This window comes from Stenella coeruleoalba, assembly GCF_951394435.1.
Source record: "Stenella coeruleoalba genome assembly, chromosome: 11".
Taxonomy (NCBI): domain Eukaryota; kingdom Metazoa; phylum Chordata; class Mammalia; order Artiodactyla; family Delphinidae; genus Stenella; species Stenella coeruleoalba.
Window position 1 is genome coordinate 31,175,128 of NC_137157.1, and position 23,068 is coordinate 31,198,195.

Here is a 23,068-nt window from a genome sequence, read left to right on the forward strand (position 1 = left end):
CTAGTAAAAACACCTAGTAAGTTAAGAACAAAAAAGAACTCTTTAACTAATAAACAGGATCCAGAAAAATACTCAGGAAATATTTTAATAATGGACTATTAAAAATCTTCAGACCTTTCAGATCATAAAGATAAGGAAGCATTCTAGCACCTCAATTTTGTATCTAACGCAATAAGGCAAGAAAAAGAAGTGAGAAGCATAAGGATTACAAAGAAAGAAAAAAATTATTATTTGCAACATAAGGTTTAGTGATGATTCTAGATACAAAATCAAATATAAAAATCAATTACTTTTCTAAGCACAGGCAACAAGGAAGAAGAAAATGTCATAATAATAGTAATATGTCAATTATAATATCCCCAAGAAATATTAAGTACCTAAGAATAGTTGTAACATAAGATGTGTAAGACCATAATAGAAAAAAAAATTACAATTTTATTAAAAGATATTAAAGAGACTTGCATAAAGAGATACATCACTTTTGTGTATACAAATACTCCATATTAGAAATATATGAATTTCAAAATCCCAACAGGTAATTTTATGAAACTTGGCAAGTTAATTTAAAATCTTATAGTGAAAAGAAAAGCTTGTAAGTAGGTAGAACTCTCCTGGAGAAAAAGATCAATGATCAAACCTCCATTATCATATCTAAAGACTGAAAACCATTTAATAATTAAAATGGTGTGATATTGGTGTAGAGACAGACAAATGGACCATTGGAACAGAAAAAGGTGTACAGAAATATACTCCTGACAGTATGGAAAAGTGATTTATAACAGGAATAGAACTGAGATCTGAGGAGAAAGGATTTTTTTTAAATTAAGTAGAGCTGGACAATTGTTTTTTTCTATAGAAAAAAAATAAATTGGGCTCCTTATCCCACAGCTTCCAAAACATTATTTTCCCCCAAATAGGTATTAAGTGAATTAGGTGAATTCACTTAATTCTAGGTGAATTAAGAACTTAAATGTAAAAGTCAAAATGATAAAACATTGAGAAAATCATAAAACATACTCTGTCAAAATATATATATTAAATGGCGTTAAAATTATCCCTACTAGACTGTCCACAAAGTTGACTGTATTATAATTAGAAGTTATATTCATTAAAACATACCATAAGGGAAATGGAAAACCACAGATTTGAAAATATAGTTTTAAAACATAAAATGCAAAATAGATGTACACAAAAAATACAAAGAACTCCTACTTACCCCCCATCGCCAAAAAACGATCCAAAGAAAAGACTTTGTAGAAGAGGAATCATGAATGACCATTAACTTAAATATTGTTCAGTCCCATTAGCAACCAGGGAAATGCAAATTAAATCCATAATGAGATTATCATTTCATGTCTACTAACTAGTCTGACTTCAAGTATTGGTGAAGCTGTGGAACAACCAGAACACTTATGTACTGATAGTGGGAGTTTTAATGGATATAACAACTTTGGAAGAAATTGAATACTTTCATAACATATGATATAGCAATTTCAGTCTTTGTTGGATATTCTAGAAAAACTCTTGCACATATTCTCCAGGAGATACTATTTATAAATACCAAAAACCAACCAAACAAACAAAACCCACAAATCTAGAAACTAACTAAATGCCCATTACCAGTAAAACTGATAAACAAATCCTATTAATTTTATGTAAAAAATACTATGTATTTGAGAAAAATTAATAAAAGATTTATACCCAAACAATCTGGATGAATTCAAGAACATGATGTTCAGTGAAAAAAATAAATTACAAAATGCAAACATATGTGGTAAAACTATAAAGAAAAACAGGGGAGTGATAAAAACAAAATGCAGCATCATGCTTCCCCTGAACAACGAGAGCCTTGGGTAAGATGAAAGGTGCGTGGGATAATGGCAAAGCTAAGAAAAAGTTCTTTTTGTTAAACCGGGTGGTGGGTAAATAGAAGTTGTATACTTTTTAATATTTATGTATATGCAAATATTTCATATCTACTTAATTTTCCATTATAAAACAATAATGATGAATGCAAGACACAGAAGGAACAATCATACCTCTGGGATCACCCACATGCATGACCTGATGGGGTGAAAGTCATCTCTTTTAGACTAATGAAGATCCAGAGGACAACATGTGGACGAGAGCTCTGCCCCGACACTATAAAAAGAATAGGCTTCCCCTTCCTTTAGATGCCATCTGGGAGAAGAAGGCATCAAGGAAGACTCCTCTTTTTAAAAAGGCAGAGACAGCCCTAATAAAGAATTTGAGCTTTGAATTGACAAAGCAGTTTTCACAAAGAAAACTGTTTAATCTGAAAGAGGTTGAATTTTATTCAGTTGACAAATTTCCTCTCCTCTGACCATCATCAATGAGAATAGGGACACCAGAGGTCAGTAATACAAAATAAAACTATGGGGACATCTAAGTCATTTTCAATCAGTTTCAATTCCATGAGACGTACTACAGGGATAAATTCAAGGTGACATTGTAGCACATTAGGAAACTGTCCCCAAACCAGACTTGGGTCAGAGAAGGCTTCCTGAGAGAGTTGACAAAGTGAGACCTAAGAGATGAGGAAGATTCAGTAAAGGAAGTTTTCCAGTCAGAAGAAGGAGCACATATAATTATTCCACTAACCCTGGGAATAATTGATAGATATCTATGGTAACCTACTTCTCTATGAACTGAAATGGTAACCCTTTACCAAAGGCATATTCTGGCACAAGAGAGCTATGGGCACCTATTCTCTATTCTCACCTAGGCCTGAGAGCTTCCCGTCCTCATAGCTCTTATCATTATGTCTTATAACATGTTCCTTATTTGTCTTCCCTTCCAGACTAAGAACTCCTTGAGGACCTCTATCACTTTATCCATAAAGACCCCAACATAGAGTTTGATACAAATAAGTGTTAAAAATGTCTGACAAATGCTGAAAGAATAAAAAACAGGATAGAATGATCAAGGGGAAAAGGTGATTGGTGAGCTGAATATATCCTAAAGGAAAGAAATCTATGAATGTGTAAGAAACCAGTTCAGAAGCAAGTTAGAGAGAAGATATGTTTTAATTCCAAGAAAGTCCTTTGAGTCTCTACCGACTTTGTGCTATAGAATCCATCAAAGAGTGCTGCTATCCTTTAGTAAATTGCTTCAAAATATTATTGGTTTATAGGTTCTGGGAATCGACAGGCTTATCTAGAATATAATCCATATTAGATTAAAGTTTGATTATGAGATCTGAAACTTCAGAGGTGACCCCAAAAGGTGATGAATTTTCTATATAGCATAGCATATTTAATTGTATTAAATTGTGCTGCTAAATTAATGATTCCTATAACTGAATTAATGTCATTGCTACTACATTAAGTAGTTCTTAGCATTCCAGGTAACACAACCCTGACAAATGAAAAAGCCAAACAGAATAAAATTTTGCATCATATTCTAGGCTTGCAAAGAGTGATATAATATAACTCTAGGGGTTTGGGGCAGGTACTGTAAAGAGAGCTTATTATTCGGCTCTAGCTTTGAATGGACCTTGGGCTTTCCTTTTAAATAGAAGTCTGTATTATAGGACAAAGAGCTTTATCTCTTGTGACAGGAAAGCTAAGAATAACTGTTCTTTATGAGTCATGCAAACACATTCCAAAAAGGGCTTTCTTCTATTAAACATCTGTAACAGCATTTCCTGTCCTTTCCCATCACCTCAGCCCAGGTAGAGCCAACAGGCAAGGGATAATGGGCCGTGGTTATTTTTATTCTATTGAATTTCATAAAGGAACAAAAAATAATTCACGAGAACAAATAATATTTCAGTTCTCTATCTTCAGAGACAAAATGTGGCCAGGAATGACCTTTGGGGACAGAAACTGTAGAAGGATTCTTTTTTCAGCTTGTAGTTCGTGCCAATTTCTCTCCAGTTGGAGATAATTCTAACTCTCTGGTTGAGTCCTCATTTCAGCAACTTTTGTGGGGGTGACCACTTGATGTTTGGAGAAAATGTTTTGCCCTGAGTGGTGTTCAATCTTCCCCGGGGAGCTCCCTAATGCCATTTTTTTTTTCTTCATAAATGAATCTAACTTGTATTATTTTAGAAAGCTGACATTTAGAGGTCAAATACAATAGGAAGACTCTTTTTATATATTTAAAAATCAGAAAGGAGTTTTATTTCTTTTTAACAAAATCTTAGATGTATCCATTAAAAAACTGACCAGACAGACTACTTCTCAACACTTTCTTGATTTGGAGAGATGAAGCAAGGGTAGAACGGTAAAGATTTTTTGATGATGTTTTTGGCTGCAGAATTCTCTTGCCCTTCAATAAGGGGGTGGGGAAAGTAGATGGTCAATAATATTAGTTGAATGAATGAACACCCTTCTAAGAAGAGAAACAAATATTGACGTATTTTCAAGCTGGATGTCTGTGCTCCCTAGTGTCATGACCTCAGAGCGAAACAAATACAAACCAGTCTGGCTAGGATATTATAGTTTCTTATCCCAGTGCAGCAAACCAGCAAATTTCAGGCATCTATTGCACCACATAAATAACAACAGCTGCTTAATGAATCCTCAAATTGGAGATTTTTTTCATTTACATCCCAGCACTGATGGAGCTAATGGAGGGCAACATTTACAAAAATAATTAAAATGGGGCAAGCTTTTACAAGAAAGAGGAGGGGCACTGTCTAGCAAAGACCTGAAGGACCAGCAGCTGCAGATGCCACTTTGAAAAGACAACAACCTTCCTCACCCTTGAGGAGTGGGGCTTATTGTTTGACAGCAGCCCTTTCACAAATGAAAACCCTTTTAGGCCTGTAAAGTGTGCCAAAGATGGGAAGGGCCCTTCCAAGGCAGTTATAACTGGTTACCAGGATTTTCTGACTGGTTCCAGTTTTCTTTGCTGTGTTTCCATGCTGCAAAGCAACAGAAGGAAGGGACTATGCCTGGGGCTTTTGATGTTGTGCACAGAATTTTTTTTCTCAGTGTATTTCTGTTGCCATCTGTATCAAAGTAACATTTTTTTTTTACATTCAATTAGAGTGCCTTCAATTCACATAAACAATTTGCATAAATTATTTAATGTCTCTTTTTTTCACCTCTCCCTTGCTGCCCATGTTTCTCAACTAAATATATCTTCCATTTGAATCCTGTGTTCTTTTGACTTATCCATGTGCCTGACTCCTTCCTTCCTCATCCTTATGTCCAGCAGAGGGAATAGAAATATTTTTGCAAAACTATTGAATTGTTAAATTATTTTTAGGCATCGTTAAGCTAGATAATTTCCAGAAGTATGAAATTTGAAAGCTTGGATGAAAGGGAATTTTTTTTTGATTCCCTTTACCCATTATAAACTTGGAAAAATGTTGCTTTTGGAGAAAATAATCAGTCCTGAAAGATAGTTTTAAAAAGTCACACAATAAGTCATTTAAAAATCAGAAACGTGCAATTCTCCGTTGTTAGGGTCGGTATTACAGTTGGCCCTTCATATCCGTGGGTTCTGACAATATTCAGAAAAAAAAATCTCAGAAAGTTTCAAAAAACAAAACATGAATTTGCTGCATGCCAGCAACTATTTACATAGCATTTACATTGTATTGGGTATTGTAAGTAATCTAGAGATGATTGTAAATATGTGATAGGATGTGCATAGGGTATATGCAAATACTCTGCAATTTTATATAAGAGACTTGAGCCTCCATGGATTTTGGTTTCCAAGGGTGTTGGGAGGGGACAGGGTCTTCGAACCAATTCTCCATGGATACCAAGGGAGAACTCTATCTGGTTTGGAAATTCTTATTGACATATTCATCTAGTCTGCTCAATTAAGTACTTCGCTAAACCAACTATTTGTTTCCTTCTATAGCAGCTGGAAGAGATAGCATTTCAAAGGCAAACAATTTTCTAGGCCCCAGGTAAGGTATGGATTTATGAAGGAATATTTTTTCTCATGACTTTTGTGACCACTTCCATTTCAGGCTGGTCCTGAAATATATAATCTGTGCAGTCATGTAATCCATGCTTTGCCTAAAGGGTGAACTAAATAATGAGGCCTGGGTGCAGAATGTACCCCTCTATCACCACCATCCAAGTATTTTCACGTCTGTGCAACAGCTATTTACTGAACATCGACTGAACTGTTCTAAGGCTCAAAAATAATATGCAAAAGGAGTCCTTACCTTCAACAACTGGCTATGCTAAAACATGCTAAGCATTTACATTGGTTTCTGTTGCAAGTAGCAGAAAAGTGCAAAGTAGCCTACACCAGAAATAACTGTTTTGATAAATGAATGAAAAGCACGTGGGCAGGGCTGGCATCAGTCATGGCTGGATTTAGGGGCCCAAACAATGTCAGGTCTGTTGGATTAGCTCTGCTCCCCTCTGTGGGTTGACTTCCTTCCCCAACTGATATGATGGCAAGATGGTTCCAGAAGCTCTCCATATCATTTCCTCTTGGGTGGGAAAGAGATAATATCTCTTATTAATAATTTCTACAAAAATCTGAGAGTTCCTTCTGATGGAAACATCTCCACCAAGTGTCTTTTGTAAACTGAACAAGGAGACCAAAGTAGTAGGATTATGTGGACTGGTGAAGTTGGGTCACATGACCTAGGAAGGGAATTCAGTGCTCTGATTGGTCAGACCTGGGTCATATGACCGGAAAGAGGATTAATTGGTCTGATTGGCCAAGCCTAAGATATTTGCCCAGAAGGTGAATTCAGTATTGGTTAATCAGGCCTGGGTAACATTCCCAGGAAGGGAATTCAGTGTTTGGATTCATCAGACCTGAGCTACATGTTTCACCTCTGAAGTCAGGGATAGAGACCAATGCTCTTGGACTGAGCATTGAGGAAAGTTATTCCCCAAAAGAAATTCATAGTACTTATCAGAAGAGAGAGGCATGAATAAAAAAATATACTTACAGTATTACACTGGGTGTTTTAAAAAGGTATATGTGAGGATTTAGTATGCTCTGGACCTACAGCTAAGCACTTAATGCTTCACCTCATTTAATCTGTTTCTACCATAAACTCTATGGGGTGGTTACAACTACTATCTACATTTTATATTTAAGAAGTCAAAGTTTCAAAAATTAAGTAGTCTGCCTTAGGTCACACAGTTACAAGGAAGTGGAACCAGGATTTGAGCTGCAATGTCTGATTTTGGAACCTGTTCTCTGAAGCAAGTATGATATGCCATTGCTCAAAATGATAGTGACAACAACACAAAAGCTAAATCTTGTTGGGTACTTACTATGCAAAGGGCTTTATGTGGATTGTGAGCAAAGTGCTAAATCTGTGCAGAGCATAGCAGCTTAGCTTCCTAGAAAGGCTTTACACAGATACAGAAGTAAACACAAGAGCTGAGCCTCCCCTGGGAGTGAAATAAGGCGAGGGACATAGTTTACAGTGGTAGTGCAGTGCTTGGCCTTGGGAAGCTGCTTTCCCACAAGCAGAAGGATATGCGCCTGTTTGTGGGCTGAGAAGGGGCAAAGAGAGGCAGCAATTGATAATGCAAAGGAAAACAGGGAGTTGTTTATGCAGCAGAGTCTCAGGAGAGGTGGGAGGGAATGAGACTTAGAGCTTTGGTGGAGGTTTCAGCCTTGCATAAGAGGGACACCTTTTCTTCTAAGACAGAAGGAAAAACAGGAAGAATAGACGAAGGGAATCTATAGGTTCTTTGTAAAAGAAAATATATCTCTTCACATTTATGTTACAGCTGCCCAACTCTATGTGTAATAAATGAAACTACACCTTTAATTCTGCCTTTGTTCCATCCTGTTCAACGTCAAGAGTCTGTTGACAACACCAAATCACCAGGTTTTTTGGCTAGCTTTACACATTTTAAAGCATTTAGCATTTTAGAGGCATTTATTATGTTCCATTATGAAATTCTTGTTTAATTTGCTTGCTTAATTACTTATTAACTTTAATTAGGTATGTTAAAGGTACTTTCCCTTTGTCATTCTGGTGTTTTTATACTATTTTATATTATTTTATTTTATTCTGAATGTCCACAAAAGGACTAGTTTCGCAATTTATTACAGAATAATGTACAACTTGTTATTCACAGAACTTATGTACATAAATTAACATAAAATGTTTCCAAGAAACAGTTAGAATAAGCTAATTAGATATAGCTGCAATGTAGATAATTTGGCAGCTGGAAGTGACAACCCATTACTTTATAATTAATTGACTTAGATCTTTTAAAAATTAATTAGTGAAGAAGTACAGCTGGGCAAAGATTGATACACAAGAAGGCTTTGGTACTCCCACCAGAAATCAAGGTCAAGCAAGTGATTATGGCTATTCGACCTTTCAACCGCCTGTTCAGCAGTAATTCAACCAGTCAGTTATTGCCGAGATGCTCCCTAATTGTCTTCTCCAGGTTCTGTTGAGTCTCCCAATAAATCCACAGATAACTATATTTTCTGAATATTGACTTATTCCAATTATAGCTCTATTGTCCTGTAGGCATTTTTAAAAAATACATACCACATTGAGTGCTTAATATAGGCCAGGCCCTATGATGAGCCACTTATATACTTTATTTCATTTTTCCTCACAGGATCCCTACGAACTAAGCTTCCAAAGAGGTGGCGTAGTATAATAGTGAAAGGCAAGATTCAAAAACCTGACCCCCTAGATTTAGACCTCAGCCCTGCTATTAACTGCTGTGTGACTCTGGACAAATTACTGAACCTCTGTGTCTATCAAGTTTCCTTATGTGTAAGATGGTGATAACAGTATCTTCTTTATAAGTGTATATAGATTAAATTAGTTAACCTGCATGAAGTGTTTAGAATAAAATAAGACTGTCAACAGTCATAATTACTTTTTCTCATCACCCCATGCCAGTAATAACAGTTTTAAGCACTTACCCTCTTCTAAGTATTTTACATATATTAACTGACTTAATCCTCCCAGGAATCCCTTGAGGTAGGCATGACATAAATCAAATAAATTCCCATTTTACAGATAAGGCAACTGAAGAACAGAGAAGACTGATAACTTGCCTAACATCCCCTAATTACAAGTAGAAAAACCAGGATTTACAGGCATCCCTTAGAGATACTGCAGGTTCAGATCCAGACGACCGCAATAAAGTGAGTATCACAATAAAATGAGGCACACAAATCTTTTGGTTACCCAGTGCATATAAAAGTTATGTTTACACTATCCTGTAGGCTATTAAGTGTGCAATAGCATGTTGTCTCCAAAAACAATGCACATACCTTAAAAAATAATGCTGCTGGAAAAATGGTGCCGATAGACTTGCTCAACGCAGGGTTGCCACAAATCATCAATTTGTAAAAAAAGCAATATTTGCATAGCATAATAAAGTGAAACACAATAAAATAAGGCATTCCTGTCCTTACAGAAAGTCTAGCTTCAAAGCTTGGACTTTTAACTACAGTTAAATCCTGTTAATAGACATTCGTGGATTCAACCAACCGCTAATGGAATTTGTGTAGAACCTGCGGATACCGAGGGCCAACTGTACAAGGCCATTTTTATAGAAGACTTGACCATCTGTGCATTTTGGTATCCGCAGTGGTTCTGGAACTAATTCCCCCATGGACACTGAGGGACGATTGTACTCCATCATGGCTTTCACATTCTTCCAGCATCATCTGTATGTACTCTAGACACACTAAGTGAAAGGCAGTTCCCAGAAGGAGTAGGGCTCTTTTATGACTCATCACATACGCTCTTGGCTTGGAATGCTCTGCTACCCTTGCCCACTTATTGCACACCTATTCAAGCTTACATATTCAACAACGACAACAAAATCACCCCGTCTGAGAAGCCTTCCTTAATGTTCCCATAATGGAGTTTTTTGCATCTTCTGGCACCACAGAATCCTATGCTTATCTCTTTGATAATATGCTTATCTTTTATAATATGTCAGTCTGTGAGTCAAATAGTCAAAAAATATGAGTTCATCAATGACTTACCATTGAGTTTCCTTCCTCAAGGAGCTTACGTCCTAGTACAGGATGATAGATTCTGAACCTGTGGGAAAATAAAAAATTAAGATAATTTCTGATGTTGAACATGGACTTTCAGATAAGATAAAATGGGTGAGTGTAGAGTGGGATTGGGGGTGCTGCTTCAGTGAGGTGGGTTGGAGATGAGACTTGGATAGTAGGAAGTAGCCAGCTACGTAAAGTTAATTATGGAGAACACTTCAAACAGAAGGACCGATAAGCACAAAAGACATTTTGTGGGATCAAGGTTGCCACATTTGAAGGACAAAAAGAAATAGAGTGCAACTAAGAATAGTATTAATGTATGCATTACATTATTTATCTACATGTTAATCTTCCTACCTAAACTGGATTCTTTAGGGTTAAGGCTATATGTTCCACTCATTTTTTTTTTTTTTAAGGGTGTAGTGGTGGTTACCAGAGGCCTGGAGGGGTGGAGAATTAAGGAGCTGTTGTTTAAAGTTACAATCTGGCAACTGGTAGATAAATAAGTTCTGAAGATCAAATGCACAGCACAGTGATTATAATCAACAATACTGTATTAGAAACTTCAAAGTTGCTGAGAGACTAGATCTTAAGTGTCCTCACCACAAAAAGAGGATGATAATTATGTGATGTGATAGAGCTGTTAGCTAACACTATGATGGTAATCATATTACAATGTATCAAAGTATCAAACCAACAGATTGTGAGGCCAAATCCGGCCTCTGTACCCCGACACCAAATGAAATCTCAGAGACAGGATTTGGGGTGAAGTAGAGAAGAACAGCTTTATTGCTTTGCCAGGCAAAGGGGGCCACAGCGGTCTAAGGCCCTAAAAACTTTGTGTCCCCTGTTCCACTCATCTTTGAACCCCTAATGTTTAGCATATTTCCTGGACATTGGTCTTTTTTGGCTAACTGGTTGAATAAATGGTTGACACAAGTGAACTGTTATCCAAGATGTCTTAACGTCACTTTTCTCTTCCTTCTGCCTTTTCCATATGTGTTACTCTTCTGAAGTGATTTCTATGGTTCCTTTTTTTTTTTTTTCCTCTAGTACCTCTCCACATTTCTATTTTCTTTTGGTCCTGCCTTCGCCCACATCTATTTCTCCTATCCCTTGATCTCCTTTTTTTGCCCCAGGTAATTCCACCTTAAACTACAGGGGTCTAGCGGTAAGCAGGGTCTTTGGATAGGGTATAAAGATGGTCACACGTCTCTCACCTCCCTTTACTCTGAACCCTCTTTCATAGACCCTGAAGAAATCCTAACATTTTGGGGTCAGCACCAAAGCTGAAAACATAACCCAGCCCTGAGATCCTTTTTTTGCAAAAGAATACAAGCTAGTTTTCTTTTAAGCCATTGTTCTGGATGCTGGCTTTAGAAGAGGAAAGAATAAGATGAGCTACCTTGGTGTTTCCTGCTTACCTAGGGTGAAGTTTTATTGCTTGATTGCTCTTAGAGATTGAGGCTAAAGAAGTTCAAAAAAGCAAAAAGGAAAAACCAATTTTAATAGTTAACTATAAAGGATTCCTAGAGTTCTTTTTCTTCCATCTGAGAAAGAAAAGAAGCAACTCCTGTGACTTTGTCTTGCAGGGCAGCTTTCTTCTGCTCCCCAGGAGTTCATACTACTATTCAGGAGGAAAAGATAACCAAGGGTAAACTCAAACCTCCCCTGGGGCCTTAAAGGCCATCTCTTTAGTTGCTAATCAGCTGAACCCACAAATCTTAGATATATAGATTTCAATCAGCTCCCCTCCCAGTTTCTTTCTTGTCTTTTAGGGAGTGAGTTCTACCTACAAAGAGACTAGAAAGAATTTTGAAAATATAAGAGATCAGCTTCGTCGTGCCTGTGATCCTTCTTGAGATGCCAGCTAGGATGACCTAATTCCTCTCCCCTTCCTCCCAGGCACTATGGGGATTTCCGTATGGCCACTTTCATTCTGTAGCTGCAAACACAAAGCAGCCCAATGACACTTTGCTGCAAAAGAAAACCTGGTTCTTTTTTAAAAGCCATTTTTTAGTGCCTGCTTTAGCTACTAGTTGTAAAATGCCTATAATATCTTCAATTATTCTAAGATATGATAAAAATTATCTTGGTATATGAATGTCTTAAACAGTAGGGTATTTTCCAGGAATCCAAAGATAGAAAGGCAATAACATACAGATTCTACTTTTGGGCTCTGGAGTCTGATTGCCTGGGTCAAATGCCTGTACCAACACTTAGAGTTGCCATCTTTGGAAAGTGATATATTGCCTCTGTGGCTCAGTTTTCTCATACTTAAATGAGAATAATAGCCCCATGTTATAGGCTTTGGAGGAGGAGTAAATGAGATAATGCATGTAAAGCACTGAGCATAGTGCCAAACTCAGTATAAACACTCAACAGAAGTGGTGATTATTTTGGCTATTAGAATAAACAAGTAGAAAAGAATGAGGTAGCTATGAATCAGAGTACATGAATCCTAGTGGTCTCAGTTACTCACCCTTACCTAGGATGACCTTGCCTGCGTTACTGGCTCCTGTACCCACCATAGCGGTTCAGGCAGATGCCTGAGTGGTCCCGGGGGCACAAAAATTCTAACTTGGAGGGATTAGACATGGATCCTCTAATTTGCCAATGTCACCACAAAGGAGAATTTTTTTTTTTTTAAATCCTCAGAATTTCAAGGGGCATTAAGAGAAAATGAGAAAGAAACCATCAAACCCAATCAAACTGAGAAAAGTGCCTACTGTGAGGCTAATACTGCGTGAGGCTTTCTTGGGAGCTTGAGGGGAAGAAAAAGGAAGACGACCTAGTCACTACCCTCAACATTACAATATGGGAGTAGAAATTTAAAAAAATAAATTAGCTTCTTGTCTGCAAATGGGCATAAACTTTATTGAGAAGAAAGGGTACATCTTACTATTAGGTTCCTGAAAGCTCCTGGGTGATATAAAATGCAAGCACAATGCTCACTAACATTTACTATATGGTCAGAGAGAGCATGCAATTTCTAATGTGGAGGAAAAAGTACGTGGCATCACACCCAGGCAATGGAATAATTACAGCAAAAACAGTTAAAAGCACGGACTCTGGAGACAGAATGCCTGAGTTTGAGGCTGGACTCCCTCGCGTACTAGCTATCTGACCTGGGATGATTTACTTTCACCTCTCTGCGTGCTTTAATTTTCTCATCTCTCGAGTGGGAATAAGAACAGTCCTCCCCCACTGAGCTGTCAGCAATAAATGAGAAAATGCACATGGGCATCAGCTCACAGTAGAAGCTCAGGAGCTCACTGAATGGCAGTTTTTATTATTATTAGCAAAGATTACTTTCAATTTCATTGGATCTTTCTTTGTAAAAATTCATTTCTTTTCTATACAGTAGGTCCTTGTTGGTTATCTATTTTAAATATAGCAGTATGTGCATGTCAATCCCAAACTCCCAATAACTGAATCACTTTGCTGTACCCCTGAAACTAACACAGCATTGTTCATCAACTATAATATAAAGTAAAAAAAAAATTTTAATTCATTTCTTTTCGACCTGTTAACAGGTTTGAGTAAAGTCAGTTTTGTCCTAACCAAACCACGTTTATGTGCCAAGCTGCCCATTCATTGAGACATAAGAGTTAAGACATATATTTGGAAGGGGCTCTTGAAGTTTTTCAGTGGAAATCAATATGGTTTTTCTGTTTTGGAAGCAAAAGTGGATGTTTGTAAAAATTTGACTGGTTTCTCTTATGGACCTCGGTATTGATGTCCTCACTCCACATATGAATGGCTATGAGGAAATTAGAGGGCATAAATTATCATGTCTGCTAGTTAAAGCAGATAACCAGGCACCAGCAACTGCGGCCATTTCTGCCTCTCCTACTGGCTGGCTGGGCAAGTCACCTCACCTCACTGAACCTGCTTTTCCCAGCTTCAAAATGAGGATAATAGGACTCTTCCACCCACACGGGGATGTTGGGTAGCTTAGTTAATTGATGTTTGCATTATACTGGGAGATGAAAGACACTATGGAAATATAAACTATATTAAAGGAGAACAAAGTAAGGTATTAAAAGTGACTGGGGATGCAATGGGACTAATAGATACATTGGGCAACGGAACCTAGAAGATGAGAAAGTTGGTGTAACAGTAAGTCATAATATTGATACAAGGGTTTTGAAGAGCTCATTCAAAAGAATATCTTTTGCTATGCAATAATTTCTGAGTACTGCAATACTTTTTTTCTTTTCCAAATAAATTTTGACCTTAAAAAATGGGTGGTGGCTATCTCAATTAAGCTTGTCTTTTCCACTCTTTAGTGAATTAATGTGATCTTTGTGATACTAACCCTTGATTATGACAGTGTCATTCTAATGACACTTAATTTTATGGCATTTGTTCTAGGTCAAAGGTCAGAGACTGTCCATCCAGGAAAGTTAGCTAGATAAAAATTAAAAAAAAATTTTTTTAAGAAGTCAATCTTTTTCATTCCCCAGTTCAATTCAGAAACCAGTTGGACTTTATTTCTGTTCATGGCAATAAAAGCTGACTTGATCAAAGTGATTTTCTTTTCCCCTTTCTGTTACTATTTCTTTTCTGTTCCTATTCCTGAGCCATCTGGTTTGACAACCATAAGAGCTGAAATACTTTCCTTTGCAGTCTTTAGAAATGCCCCCTAGAGGCAAATAAGCATTTGGCAGAACCAGTAAATAAAAAGTATAAGAGGATATTTCCTGCTGGTTCTTTTTAAGGTGGTGTGTGGAAGAGTCAGGGCGAGGGGTAAGAACAGCTGCTGTCTACTTGGCAGATTTATAGAGACATTTCAGGGGGGACAATCATTTGCAAGGCCCAAAGGAATTTGATCTCATTTCCATTCTACAGTAAATAAAGTAAGAGCACCTTGGTATTCAACTGTGTGCCAGTGACCTTGGATAATTTTAAAAGTTTGAAGAAATCACCCTTCACACTAAAATACACGTGTCAGTACTGAGTTTTCCCACTCCATCTATCTTTCTCATCACCTTTACTAGTGTCTTTTACTGATTAAAGACATCTTAAAGGATAAGACTTTTGAGGGGCCCTGGGCTGAGGTCTGAGAAACAAACACGAAACACCACACCCACTCAAAAATGTAACCTTGGTTGACTTGGAGCATGGTGCCTTGCTCTAGAATCATAAAGTAGCATTTGATGACATTTTATAGTTTACACATTGTTGTATTTTGTATACTATATATTGACCATATCTCATTAATCTTTTCCATAAATATCTTAGTGTTACAGAGCTCAGAATAAAATCAGAGATTAAAAAAACAGGAGATATTTGTGCTTTTGCTTCCTTGGATTTTGCACAGAAAAATTGGGGGTTATTTGGAAACTGAAAGCCAACTGGCCTTTCATCAAAAATTATGCTGGGTGCATGTTAGGAGAAGATGCTGGACGAACACAGGGGAAGACATAATATCAGAAGGAGGGGTTTGTGGTTTGTCATTTCCCTCAAACAGTGTACAATATATTGAATTTGTTTTAAAAATCTGCTCCAGTAAAAGTGCCTGCCAGATTTATGTATGAGATCTTCAGTTTGACATAGTCATTTCCAATTTTTTTAAACAATAAGCTATAAATAACACAAACAATGACAGGATTGTGTTGGTTTCCTCCTTATGGCCCCTGGCTGGGGACCTTGGTCAGAATCCTGAGGTGGAAAGCAGGCATTCTGAGCTACAGGGTGATCCACCGCTTTTCCAAGATTAGCAGAGGAGGAGCTTTCAGGAAGCAGGCTTCCTCGCCAGGCACTTGCTTGGGGTTTCTTGAATTATTTATTGTGTAAGAGGGCTCCTGGCTTTGAGCACAGGGAGTGTGGTTCCCCAGGCCACAGAAGCTCAAAATAGATGCCTATCTCTTTCCCTTCTCACAATTTATGGACAGCCAAATTATCCATCCTCTCCGCCCCTTCTCCAGGCATGCATTTTTTTTTTCCTCTCCTGGTGGCAAGGGAGAGTAACACTTAATTTCTGCTTATTAGGAGTTGCTCTCAGGATGGTTCACTTCCCCAGGGGACAGCCTGTGTATTGGGCGATGCAGTAATCACATTCGTGATTCATCTCAGTGCTATAACAAATGGCAGGCCCTCAGAAATTAGCACTGCGTTTAAGCATAGCCGCAGAATTGGAAGATTGTTTCTGGGCATGCTGCATGATTTTTCCATGTTCCAAAGTGTGTGCTTTAATGATTCATTAATTAGAAGCTTTTGTCTGAACCAGTTAGCCCATCATTAATTGGTGCTTGTTTCACCCAGCGAACTTAAGGCAACTGCTGCTTTACTTTGATTCCTCTGGTGAAGCCTGCATGATGTGGACCCCGATCGCCTTCTCTCTCTTATTCCAGGTCAGCCTATACATTCACCTGGCCATGCCAATAATGGCAGGCTTGCATGTCCTCAGCATAAAGGGAGATCTTAATTGACCTCAAGGGAATCTGGGAGAAAAAAGAATTATGAGGCCAAAAGGAATTATGGTTGCTTCTGTTTGCCTTGCACAGAGTAGGTGCTTAGCAAACATTTGAACTTTGTGTGGTTTTATTGCTTTTCGAAATCAGATTTGATAGTGGGGGAGGGAGTGAAAAAAATCTAGGAAAATTAGTATTTATTCCCTAAGTTTGGAAAGAAAGATATTTGGTATTAATTCAACAATTCAGGCCAAGGTAGATGTCTTTGTCCAACCTGGACCCATATGTTCAGTTCAGTTTGGTTCAAAAGCATTTATTGAGCCTGTATTATGTGCCACACCAAGAAATGTGTTGCATACTGGGAACAGAAAGATGATCCCTTGAGAATCCCCGAGTCATAAGGAGAGCCAGTCATGAAATATACCATTTAAACATGTCAGGTGTGCTTCTAGTAGCACTTCCTAGAGTTGCTGAGGCTAGAGTTTGCTCTCGAATGTAAAGAAGAACTAGCCAGGCAAAAATAGCTTTTGCCGCGTCTGTGGTTTGGCCTACTTTTCAGACATTATTGAATTGCCAGTGCTTTCAAAACTGAAGGTTGATTTTTTACTTCTCAGAGTTGCATTCTGGCAGCTTCCTTGAGCATGCAGACCCTCTAAATAAATGCGATCCTCAAGTAAAGTTATGTTTACTGACCACTCAGCTCATCCTACTGAAAGGTAGGCTCCGTATTCTCTGAAAGGAAGAATGCCCATGGGTTCAGCACTATCTTCAAAGTCCCACCTGGATCTTATTCAACGTGCTTTCTTGGTATTCACAGTCGACTACAGTCTGTATCAGGGGTCAGCAAACCCTTTCCATAAAGGAACAGATAGTAAATATTGAAGGTTTTGCAGGATAGACAGTCTCTATCACAACAATTCAATACTGCTTTTATAGCTTGAAAGCAGTTATAGAATATATGTAAATGAATGGGTGTGACCGTGTGCTAGTAAAACTATATAAAAACAGGAAGAGGGCTGGATTTGGCCCCTGGCTCATAGTTTGCTGATGATACAGCATTCAAAAATATATCTGGCTATCATTTTGTGGTCAAGAAGCATTTTAAATTTTTAGGTAAATATCAGAACTTCAGATATTGAACACTAAAACTAGGAGTCTAAAGTCATTTTAAGATTCCTCTTATGCAGTGTCTACTTTATATAAATACTATCTAAGGGATGAGGATACAAAGAAGTGAAACTTGGTGCTTACTCTGAAGAAGCTTATAAGCTAACAGGAAGGTATCTTCTACAGATGAGGAAACCGAGACCCTCAAAAATGACTTGCTCTTGGTTAGACAGTAGCAAAGTCAGGACTCAGAATCAGGCCTTTGTGAGTTCAGCCCTCTTTCCAGCACAGTACTTTGCCTGAGGGGTGAAGATCCTTGAGTCATAATGGAGTCTGTGAGGAGGAAGACAGGATGTATGATTCATGGAGGTTCTCATGTTTTTGAACCTTTGCTTCAACAACCCGCTGGAAATAAGTGAAAGAAGAAACTGAAGCTGTTTCCTTAACAATGCTTAGAGTCAGGCCGTGCGTGGCTCGTGCTAACAAGAGAATCACCCGACTTCCCTTGTTGCTGGGAGTTCACCACTCACTGTATGTTCACTGAAGGCATCTGCCAGACTTCAAGAGTTTTGTTGTCATTGGCAGAAGAATCTCAACCTTGCCTAAGGTCTTTGTAATGCTCACAGATAGAAAAACAAAGATGTATCACTGACAATTATTCTATAGTATTTTGACATGAATTCAGATAACAAATGTAATACAACAGCCAAATCAACAGTCTTTCTGCATTCTCATTATTGCAGCATTTGATAATAATCTTTGCCACATTCTTTTTGAGAAATTCTCCTCCATGACATAGAACTCTGTTTTTCTAAAATGGAGATTTTCCCAAAGAACCGTCCTGAGCCCTCTACATTTTGGATTCTTTATTCTGTCTTTCAGCTCTGCTTGCTTTTATAACTTTAGCGCTTACCTCTGCTTGAAGAAACAGGAAAGAAAGAGAAGGAGAAAATATTTATTTGGTACTTGAAGTTTTCTAAGCATCTAGAGATAGAAAACAAAAACCTTGCCTTCAAGGATTTCATAGTGTAATGGAGACAGAGAGACAAAAATGTAATGACTCTACAGATGGCAGAGCTAGTAGAGGTATGCACGGGGGTAAGAGGTAGATAGCTGGGGTGTGGAGTGGCAACTGTGAAGGTTTCCAGAAGAGGGATAGCTGTGCTGAACACAGAAATCTGAATATGGATGATCAGAGTGAAGGAATTTGACCCCCTTTAAGACTGAATTTGCTGCTCCTCAGTAGTTATCCAACTGTGACAACTCTGATACCAGCTCGTTACTGCCCATTTCCCTAATGCTTCCCTGACTAGATCAAAGCTTCTGGAAGTCAAGGATGGGCCTTGTTCACCATTGCATCTTCAGCACCTGAAGATGGGGTCCAGTAATATTTGCTGAGGAATACAAATGATCATTCCTACTTTACCACTGAGAAATGAGTCTCAGCAATTGAAAATGAATTTATTTATGACCGAACATGGAGTATTAGGAGATGTAGACATTTCAACACCTTTTTTGCTTCAGTTCACCTAATATGACATCTCAGGCCCTATCTTCACTCCCTAGCTTCAATTCCATGTTTCTCACCCTTTTTTACATTCTCTCTGGATGTACTACCTCAAACTCAGCATGGCCAGAATAGAACTCAATTTTCTCCAGAATGGAGATGATTCTTTCTTTCTCTATGATATCAGTATGTGTGGTATCAATACCCATTTGCTTGTGTTCTTAGACTCTAGGGTGTGCGAGTTAATTAAATAAGAAACTAGAAGGCAGGAGTTATTTAGCTGACAGAATATGATAATTCTGGCACATGGCTTCTCCCATGCCATGATGATTAGCCCTCAGTGTTGATCAAACCTTACTCTAGAGCAGCACCATCCACTAAATGTGGGCCACAAATGTAAACCACATGTGCTATTTTACATTTATTCATAGCCATATTAAGAAAACTAAAAAGAAACAGAAAAAAGAAAAATAAATAGGTGAAATTGATTTTAAGAGCACATTTTATCAATAGCTCAACAGCCATATATGACTAGTGACGATGTAGTCCTAGATGTTCTTCACAAGGAATTTATAAGCTACAAAATAACATTATATTTCCACGTCTTCCCCGATAATTTGCACCCCCGTTTTAATTCAACATCTCTACTACTCAACTCCAACTGATTGGAAGGCACGTGTTTTCAGGGGACGTTAGTAGCAATGCCGAGGAGGGAAGCTATCAGGAAAAGAGATAAATGCTGCATTTCTAGCTCTTTTTCTTGATGCATTTTTGATCTGAAAAATCCCAAATGTATTGGGACGTGTTTACAGAGTCATGTGTTTATAAGAGTGTTTTATAAGAGTGATGTGTTTACGAGAGTTCCGTGGTTTTCAGATCTCCAGTCTAAGATGTGGAGGACGTCCATTTAATAGAAGTGAAGAGAAGTCACGATGAAGCCTTTGACTATCAAAGTCATTTGCTTAGAGATGCTCTCCCTGAGTAGACTGGAATGATGGGAGAAGTTTAAATGTTTTCTGCTTACTTTATATTTACTGCTTCTTCCATGTAACTATGTAAGGTTATTAATACATGTCCTAACACAATATTTTTAACCACCTACTAGTCCTTGTCTTCAAAATATTTCCTGTATCCTAAACTCAGAACCATAATGTTTTTTGAGTTTTTTCTCTCCTCTCTCCAATTGGAAACCAAGTCCTGTAAATTCTTTATTCATAGAGTTGCTTGCATCCTCTTTCTTCTGTTTATTCTTAATGCTACTTTGTGGCCCTCAACTTTATCACTTCACAGTTTGGCCAATGCAATGATCTCCAAAATGACTGCTATCTCAAGATTCTTTTTGCTTCATATCCCCTTTCATCATTAAATCAATCTTTCTAAGAGACTACTTTGAGAACATTTCCCGCCCTCAAATTGGTCTTTACCTAATGAAAACAAAAACTAAAACCTCCAATCTCCTCACTTTATAAATAAAGACATTTAAACTGATTAATAGGAAGTCACTTATCCAGAACCACATAATTTTAAAACGGAAGAGCTGGATTTAAACCCAGGCTTCCTGATCTGTTAGTCTTGAATGCTTTCTACTACACATCCTGCCTATAGCATAATGTCCAAGCTCTTTCATCTTTATTCCAGGCTTCGCACCATTTAAGTCCTATCTATCCTGCCAATCTTTACTCTAACTCTCATACCTAAACTTGTCAACACATTATTCCTCAAAAAGCCATTTATCCAGCCAGTGTAAAAATGTTTATTGGGCATGTCATGAATAAGACATTCTGTTATATGCCTGAAGGGACTAATCTTCACAGGCTGTGTGGGAGATAAGGCTGGCAAGGTAGGTGGAGGCCAAGCACTGACAATATTGAAAGTCAGGCTAGGAGCTTGAGATTTAATTCATTAAACGGGGTAATACAACAGACAGTTTTTGATTAAGAGTGTGAGACGACAAACCTGGCAGAGTATGTAGAACACATCAAAGTCAGTAGAGCTTGGAGTAGCCTTGAGATTGCAAAGTGGTATCTCTTAGAAAGAATAAAGCGTAGAGGTGGTTTTTGTTTGGCTCACATGTTTTGTGTGTGTGTTTGTGTGTGTGTGTGTGTGTGTGTGTGTGTTGTTAAACAAAATTAGTTGCTAATGTTTAAAAATTAGTTTACATAAAAATCAATATTTTAGAATTCTCTTTAAAAGTTATATAATCTGGATGTGTTCCCACATGGCAAGAATAAGAAAGTGTTGCTGGGAGGCTGACTAATTTAGACAGGGCATGCTCTTGCTGGCTGGATTCACTCCTGTATGTTACTTGCCTAAAATTTTAGACATTGAGACTGAGATTCGTCCACTAGAAGTAGGACTCTTCGGTGATAAGGACTGAGCTAGAGAGTAGCATCAGAAATATCGATGATGGATTGAGTCAAGAAAAAAAGAGAGAGAGAATACTGATATGATTTGCATATGCTTGCAGTATTCTTTAAGGCTCACCTTGGGCACACTCTCATACACTGGCTAAGTTCAATACGTCTTCTCTCTATGAGCATCCCTTATGCCCACACTGCCGTCTACATTCTTTTCTAATGATCTGTTTATGTGGAGTCTCCTTCTAGATTACTTAACAAATAGTGGTCCCTTTGGCAACCCCACCTAAAAGAAAAATTAACTAAAAAAATTAGAGAAAAATTGGCATTTAAATGTAAGAAAAAAAACTTCAGATATATTAGAAGAAATTTTAGGAAAATACTTGTGGGAAAATAGTTTTGGGAAAAGAGAAAGCTTACTGACCAAGGCTTGAAAAGCAGAGTCATAAAAAGGGAGAGTCTTAACTACTTTAAGTAAAATATATTTTTACAACAAAAACATTGCAAACAAAATTTAAAAAACTAAATGACAGATAAAATGTTTTTGTGGCACATCTGACAGATAAAGGGTGACTCTTCTTGAGTATATAAAGAATATCTATAAATTGGTAAGAAAAATGGTAAATTACACAACGTGTATTTTAAACGCTGACGAAACATCAACTTACAGAAGAAACCCAACTAATCCATAAAAGCTGCTCAATTTTATGAGTGGTCAGGCAAAGGCAAAGGAAAGCAACAATCAAATATCACTTTTTGCTCTTCAAATTGCAAAAGTTAAAAAAAAAGATGTAACATCTAAGTGCTGATGAGGACACAGGGGAATGTCACTTTCATACATCGCCGATAGGAGGATAAATTGCTACTGACTTCTGCAAAATAATATGGAAATGTGTATTAAATTAAAAATGAATACACCTTTTGAGCCAGTAATTCCACATTTGATAATCTATCTTATAAAAATGACAGCACCTGTGCATAAAGATGTGTGTACAAGGATATTTACTATAGCTTTATATGACATGGTAAAACATTGGAAACTTGAATGTCCATCAACAGGGGAATGGTAGAATAAATTATGGTATGTGGCATAGTAGATAATATTAAATGAGAAATACTGAGGAAAATAGATAAATAATAGATAGATAGAGTGATGTACTTACAAAAACAAATGATAAACTCCAGTTTGGTGTATGTATGCAGAACATGGAAAACATGGAGGAACGTAGAGGATGATGTGGAAGGAAATATAGCAGTTTGTCTAGGTGGGAGTGGGAGAGATTGGTGGAGTGGAGGGAGATTATTTAAACTCTTTCTGGGTCTTCGTACCTTTTTGCTTGTTACAAGTATGTACTCCTTTGTAATGAATAAAAATGAAGAAAATCTAAAATAAATACTTCATTTTATACCCAGGTAGAGGTCCCCTCAAAAAGTGTGGATGGAGTGTGAGGTTGGTGTTAGCACATGTAAGCTTCTATATATACAATGGATAACAACAAGGTCCTACTGTATAACACAGAGAACTATATTCAATATCCTGTGATAAACCATAATAGAAAAGAATATTTAAACATGTATATAAGTATGTATAACAGAATCACTTTGCTGTACAGCAGTAATTAACACAACATTGTAAATCAACTATACTTTGATTAAGAAAAAGCATGATTTGTCTGTTTAACTAGAAGAAAAGCCTAGTCAGGTTTACTCCCTGTACTAAGACT

The 23,068-nt window shown here is 37.5% G+C and overlaps 1 long non-coding RNA gene across 1 annotated transcript in view; it reads right to left on the reverse strand.

The window, feature by feature from the left end:
• Positions 1-7,792: 7,792 nt before the first annotated feature.
• Positions 7,793-23,068, reverse strand: part of LOC307194142 — a 168,250-nt gene continuing 152,974 nt past the window's right edge. Inside the window, exon 3 of the long non-coding RNA XR_013830518.1 lies at positions 7,793-9,994. This is a non-coding gene — a long non-coding RNA (uncharacterized lncRNA). The remainder of the gene's footprint in view (positions 9,995-23,068) is intronic.